Below are 6904 nucleotides of genomic sequence, written 5' to 3' on the forward strand. Positions count from 1 at the left end.
GAGAGATGGGTGAAGGGAGAGAAGGGGATTGGGAGTGTGGAAGCTGCACAAACAAAAACTACGCGTTCAGATCCTTTTGCAACCGTTGTAAGCAACCTCGAATTCTAGTCGACAACAAAACCCCTGTTGATTCGAAATGGCTACCTCGCATTGGTGATTGGATCTGCTCAGGTGACACATCATTCATCCTTACCTTAATATATAATCGAATGATTTGTGATTTCTGAATGAGGTTCTTTTGAAGTCTTTGTATATTTCTACTATTGTTACTCACCTACTTCTGGATTTTTAGGAAGAGTATCAGTCTCGTTTTCCCGAATCTACAGTCAGACAGTCTAGGGCTCGTTTTGATTACGGAGTGAGTAATGACGACATGCCATACAATGATAGGGGCTTATGGAAGCGAGTCTACCAAAGGTCAAGGTTTATTTGTTACTTGGACACAATGAAATTTTGTCTTGCCATTTTATTTTCTTTACCTTCTTATTCTTCTTGGTTGTTGATTTATATTATAAATATGACAGAGTGGGACGGGTACTCACCTAGGATATGAGAGAGGTAGTAGGAGTTCTCACGGCCATTCTCGGGGAGTATATGATACTCACACGTCAACCGCTTATAGCCGAGGTATGAACATACAACATTCTTTTTGGTTCTTTCAAGAAGGTTTATTGCGAGTTTGGCTCAATTCCAATTTTCACGATGAAGGGAGAAGAGCTGATATGGGAGGAGCATATTCCAGATTCTGAGGGATTACTCATCCAGGGATTACACCTCAACAGGAACCGATGATGTAATTATTGTTGCATTTTCTTGCACCTGAAAAATATAATACAGTACTACTTAGTATCATCTAATTGTGTGTGTGTGTTCAGGTGGGTACTGGTTCATATTCATCTATCTATTCTGGTCGTCACGTGAGAGATCCCTATGGAAGTGGCAGAGGTTCGGGATCTTATTACTAAGGTGAGTTAGATTGCAGTTACTCTAAAAGAATGTTTTTTTAGGACGTGCACCTCATTGCACATCTGAGAAGTTACGGTGGATCCTAAAGTGTTAGAAAGCTCGTTTGGAGGCTGATTTAGTGGAGAAGCTGGAAGTCTACTCGAAAGTTTTGCCTGCCAACGTTCACACGGATGCCAGGATTTGATTATGCATGGAACTCTTTTTATCCTATTCATCTTGTATCTTTGAAATTGAATGCTTCGGATTAAATCTTTAAGATATATGCTCCAAGAATGAGATTGTGTAGAGATTAACTTCTTCAAAACGGGAAGATGGGCATTAAAATAATCTGAAAAGAGGAATCTCTCAAGATTCATATCGTGTGACGTCGATGCAATTTATAGATCTATTTGGCCCTTTCTGAAATTCTTTATAGATGGATAAATTGATAAGCTTCTTCAAGCAATGGAGATACTTAATGGATCTTAATTATTGAAAACCGTGGTTTCAAGTTTGTGCTATTGAGTGTGGTTTTAATGTATGTCCGAACATGGAGAACATTCTACTCTAGTGTTTACGTGGTTGAAAGTTATTCTCCGTGTGTCGGTTTGCTTCTTCCATCATATCCGATTTTGGATGTATGCATTGGTTCCTATCGGGTTGAGGATATCGAGCTCTGCCTCGTTTTGTTTTATAATATTCTTGTCCGGTAATTTTATCTTCACGGATAACTCGAAGTGATTCGTTTTTCACGGAATTATCGCAATCTCAACAAATGCTGATTCTTCTTGCCTGCCCTAACACCGGGTTCGTTGATTGAATAGTTAAATGACCAACAGGATCCTTTGGGTGACAACCGACTTGTGAGAACTTGATCGAGTGCTCTGTTGTGTGTATTCTGTCTAGTAGTTGTCGATTCACGGAAAACCGATGGCAATTCAAAGACACTCTTATGTTTAGTTCATGTTTGTTTTTCAGCACATTAGAGTTAGCATAATTTTAGTGGAGTGAATCTTATTGGTTTCCTCCTCAAGTTTGGTAGTCGGAAGATTCAAGGGGTATTTGTGACGGGAAGATTTAAACTTAAATTCTACAACTTAGAATAGGCTGTTTGATGGAGTGAATAGAATTCTAATTGGGATTTTACTGTTGCCAAATATTTGTGATGGAAGTTGGATTTGATTGTTGTGCATAGTGTGGGGTTATGTGGAGACACGTACCAAGCAATAATGTCTTTGTGACATTTTCTTTCGCAAATATAGATTGGAGACAATCCGAGTAATATTGGATAGCTCCATTGGTACTGTCAAATTTAGAAGCTACTTGACATATCATTCTCTAATTACAGAGGTTTGATCATCTTTCACTTAACGGCATAAACTGCCTGTGACCAAGGCCAGGATAGCACTTGAAAGGAGAAAGTTTCTTAAAAATGCAGACACAGCTGTAAGAAGACAAGCTATGTGGTCAAACTTGGCTCACGAAATGACAGCTGAGTTTCGTGGTCTTTGTGCAGAAGAGGCCTACTTGCAACAAGAGCTAGAAAAGCTTCAAGACTTACGAAACAAAGCAAAGATGGATGGTGAGCTATGGGATGATCGTGTATCCAGCTCCTCAGGTCAGAATTCACATTTGGTTTCCAAGGCGACTCGCTTGTAGGAGTCCTTGTTAGCTCGGAAAAGTCAACATGAAGTTTTAGCTTCAGGTCCTATTGAAGATTTGATAGCTCATCGTGAACATAGATATCGGATCTCTGGGTCAGCGTTGCTTTCAGCTATGGATCAAAGCTCTTAGATTCCTTATACAGATGTATTATCTATACAGCCTGGTAATATGGCTTCAACACAAGCTGATGATAGAGAGTCAACAGATAGTTCATTTATCAATGCAAATAGAGAAAAACATCATAGTTCAGATACAACTCATTTGCAAGTAAGTGATGATATTCTTTCTCGAGTGGATGATCGAAGTGGAAGAGTCCATCCCACAGTTGACATAGCCGAAGTTCTCAGGCGCTGGACACGCTTTACAACGTATTCATAAACAGTCACTGCAGCTGGCGAAGGCTAATAATGGAGAGGGGCCAGAGCTTCTACGACGTGCACATGACGCTGGTACTAGCGGCCATGCCAAGTCTCTAGCTTCAGTCCTTGCAGAACATCGACAACATTTAGCTAGCATACAGGTGCTAATTAATCAACTGAAGGATTCTGCTCCAGCATTAGAGAAATCAATATCAGAGCTTACTGCAGAAGTAAACACTATATCCTCCACTCTTCCTCCCATGGCCAAAATACCAGGGAAGATCTACTTCTATCTACAGGCTCAAAAAGTAGTGGGCGGATGGCGAAACGGCATTGATGAGGTCTCGAGGTGACTTCAAAATTGTCAACCCGGCGAGAGAAGGTTTCAGCTTCTCCTGCGTTGAAGCTCCCGCAATTATTCAGTTTAACTCCTAACTCTTCTGGAAAAGGTTCAAACACTCAAAAGCGACACACTACAATTTTACAAGTCAATCCAGTTGAGAGTGTGGATGAAGGAAAGTCTGTTGACCTGCCTATATCAAATAATAATGTTGATAATCTACAAGGGAGTGATAGCTCTTATGTCCATAACTTGAGGAGATCAGTCCGGGAAGCTGCTCTCTCACTGCAGTCTTGCGACATGGATTCATCAAGAGACAATCATTCCTATGATGGCTCCGAACATTTCTTTGTACCTTTTGCAGGGACTGGATTATCTGGTGCCAGTCCCACCAAGGTGCTTGGAATTAAGAGCAAGCGACTCTTTCAATCTCCTTATGATACCCGCTTACTTGAGCAACGTTGCTTCGATGGTCCTCCTCATGGGAAACTATGATGAAATAGGGAGTATGTTGACGACATGGATTCACTCCCCAAGTACAAAGCCCGGATAATGGATTTCGTTCGATAAGGGGTTCAAAATATGCGACTTCGATGCCGGGGATCGGTTTATGGTATGAATGAAGCTCTGGACCAAGTCTTCTCGCCTCCTTTGCTAATGGATACCTCGCTCATGGAGGATTCTTATGAAGACTTGCTTGCCCCATTATCTGAAACTGATACGGCTTTGATGGAGTGCTGAGAAAAGAGTATTGGATTAAATCCTGTCGTTATTTCGCAGAGCGAATTGAACGATCAGATTCGGAGATAGAGTGCACAGTTAACTGTCATGATTCATTGAGCGACTCAAGCAATCAGATTGGGAGCTAGAGTGAACTGTTATGCGGCTCTCCCAATTGTGCGGTTAGGAACCTTAATCCATTCGTCGAAATCATTTATTTTCCCTCGATTTTTGTATGTTTTTTGTTTGCTCTTACATGTTCTATATTCAATTGTTGTAGACTGAATCAGTAGCCAATTGTCGCTGGAGCCGCATACATGTAAGACACTAGCGAGGATCTGAGGGTTCCCACATCCCAAAACATGACGAGAATGCTTACTTCCTCCAAAAAAGCGACCTTCATACCGGGGCTATGAGCATATTGGCCCCGGCAATGATCGTATTATCCGACCTTACCCATACCGCAATGGAAGCTCCATAACACCTTGGAACTCACAAGGTCAAGTGCGATTACCACCGGCTCACACCGGTGCCTACACTTCTTGGAAAAGGGTAATACTAGTTTTGTTTCTTTGTTTTGGCTTTTCACTCATTTTTTACCAATCAACACAATAAAAAGAAACAAACATTTAGGAATCTCTTTTTTCACTTTTTATTTTCTGCCACCAATTTATTGGACGTGCTATCCAAAGAGTAATTATAAAGATTTTAACTTCGATCAATACTTTAACTTTTAAGTTTGTGGGAGCCCGCGAAAAGTTATGCTCATCTATCTTCTTGCTTTTATATCTAATTGCATTAAGTTTATTCAAATTCAATGGCTGTAGTAAAAGGTGGTGACATCATTAGTAGAATGCATATGACTCGTGGAGTCCGGTGAGGAGGCTTTCCAGGAGCAATCATGAACTTCAATCGCCCAAATAAGCCATCCGGAAGGCTACTATATGTACAAGTTTATGTTTTAGGGATAAATGCTATATTTTCGGATGGTTCTCTTTTAAAATTGGAAGGTGGGGCTTAGGTTATTTGAAATTGTTGTTAGTTTGTCACTTGCTTATATGAGAACTTCGCACCTTTTAGTAATCAGAAAGGAGTCACTAGCTCACTGCTCTAAACTCCGCCAATGAAACTTTTTGGCTTTATGTTAACTTGGATTACCAATTATCAGCACCATAGTTCCACAAACAACACCATAATTAAGGAGAAGAAAATCAATCAAATGTGAAGGAATAAGTACACGCGAGTCTTAAGAAGTTAGTTGTAGAGGATCTAAATGTTGTCAATAATCAATAGTCTTACCACATTACTGATAGCTAAATCTCTTGCTTGATTATTACATGTGCGGCAGAACTGGCTCAAAAATAATCGTTCAATCATTTGAATTATCTAGGCTCCAGTGTTGCAGTGCATGAAACAATTTCCATTATGCAGCCTTCCCAATTTGTTAAAGTTTTACACAATTGTATTGTTTGTAGACTCATATAGAAGAAGTGTGATAGGTATTTTATGTTTAATTTCTAAATCGTAATGCGGTCATGTATATTTCAAAATTTTGATTTTGTGATGCATCTTTTCTCTGTGTTAGAGCAAAGCAATGGCGTGATGGAGATTGGATGTGCACAAACTGTAGCAACCACAACTATGCATCACGGTCGCAGTGCAATAGGTATGTGTCCGTTCTTCTCTATTTGTCCTCTGGGTCTCTACAACTAAGTTACTCTGTCATTTCTCCATGACTCCATGATTATCTGAGGTTTTGTCAAGGGAAAATGTCTGCCTCTAGCAAAGTTGAATGTTACGTGTTGTTCTCTCAAACTCATAGACGAATCTCTACTAACTTATATATGATATGTAAGGCTGCGTTTGGTAAGCTGAGGACAAAACTTATGGTCTTTTGCCGCTATGTGTTTCTGAAAAAAGGAAAACCCCCTGCTTCTAAGTTTTCTTAAAATGCTCCAATAAGCGTACACAAATTTCATGCCACGTGGTGAAAATATATACTTCTCCATCCTGATAAACTCGCCATGAATATGGCGGATGAAGTTATGGCGGCGTAAAAATATTGCTGACTGAAAAAAATACATTGAGATTTCCGAAGAAATCTTTACTTTTCCAATCAAAGTCAAGCTAAACTTCTGGTTCAGTATCAACCTCTGGATTTACCATCAATATCACATCATGTTCGTGATTGTGCCTGACTGAGCCATAGTTTTGTATGTTTTGCGCTTTCTAAGTATGTGTTCTTTTTGAAATATTTATTCCTAAATCTTTTTGGTTCCGTCCCAGTTCCCTCGATTACAATAACAATTTAGAATTAGGTAGTAGATGATTGTTTAATGCATTCCACTCTGCAGGTGTAAGACTGAGAAAGATGCGGTCAATCAATCTGTTAGTGTTGTGCTTTGACTCATCCAGATAACAAATTTAGAACTGAAGGAGACATACACGCAAGATGAACTTGATGCGGTGTTCGACTCGATATTATTTAGTTCATCCAGGAAAATGGGGTGTTTCAGTCGGAAGCGAATGAAGATGAGTTTTAGCTATGTTCGGACCCCTCCAGTTTAATTTATGAAAAGGAATTTGAAGTTTGTTTTCTTAGTGCACTCAAAAAATTAATGGAAGTTTTTTTTATTATTATTATCTTTTTTTGCAATGTTTGATAGTTTATTGTACATTTTGAAATTTGTTGGGAAGATGGAAATGTTGTATGTAGGCGGTGTTATGTAAATTTTGTTATGCGTGTTCGGTTTTAAGTGGAAGACTGTTACTAGCATTATTATTAATATATATATATATATATATATATATATATATATATATATATATATATACGGTTTGGCATAAACCGTAGTGTTTAGTATAACTATATACC

At 39.2% G+C, this 6904-nt stretch overlaps 1 long non-coding RNA gene and 1 pseudogene across 1 annotated transcript; both read left to right on the plus strand.

Annotated features, from left to right (window-relative positions):
- Window positions 1-2322: 2322 nt before the first annotated feature.
- On the plus strand, window positions 2323-3804 carry LOC147488133 (AUGMIN subunit 6 pseudogene; annotated as a pseudogene).
- A 708-nt stretch (window positions 3805-4512) lies between these two features.
- Window positions 4513-6669, plus strand: LOC147488134 (uncharacterized). The gene is made up of 3 exons (XR_015202180.1): window positions 4513-4581; window positions 5615-5695; window positions 6384-6669. It is a non-coding gene; the product is annotated as an uncharacterized LOC147488134 (long non-coding RNA).
- Window positions 6670-6904: the final 235 nt, after the last annotated feature.

The sequence above is a fragment of the Coptis chinensis genome, chromosome 7 (genome assembly GCF_015680905.1).
Source record: "Coptis chinensis isolate HL-2020 chromosome 7, ASM1568090v1, whole genome shotgun sequence".
Lineage (NCBI taxonomy): Eukaryota > Viridiplantae > Streptophyta > Magnoliopsida > Ranunculales > Ranunculaceae > Coptis > Coptis chinensis.